The following is a 202-nucleotide window of genomic DNA, read 5'->3' as shown; positions in this document are numbered from 1 at the left end:
ATACTCATGATGGTAATAAAGAGGGCGCTGGTGAAGTAGAGCTTTGCAAAAATACCGCATGGCCAAAGCTCAATTTTACGTGTATTCTTGTCGATAGGCAACTAGCAATACGAGTCGGGGTCAATATCAATTTTCATGCCCCGCCTTCGCCTCCAACTACGCGCCATCGCTCAAACCATTTACAGACCCATTTAATTTAATT

This window comes from Zophobas morio, unplaced genomic scaffold, assembly GCF_036711695.1.
Source record: "Zophobas morio isolate AGI-343-1 ecotype UQ-CSIRO unplaced genomic scaffold, CSIRO_AGI_Zmor_V1 ptg000011l, whole genome shotgun sequence".
NCBI classification, from domain to species: domain Eukaryota; kingdom Metazoa; phylum Arthropoda; class Insecta; order Coleoptera; family Tenebrionidae; genus Zophobas; species Zophobas morio.
Note: the sequence above shows the minus strand (reverse complement) of the source record.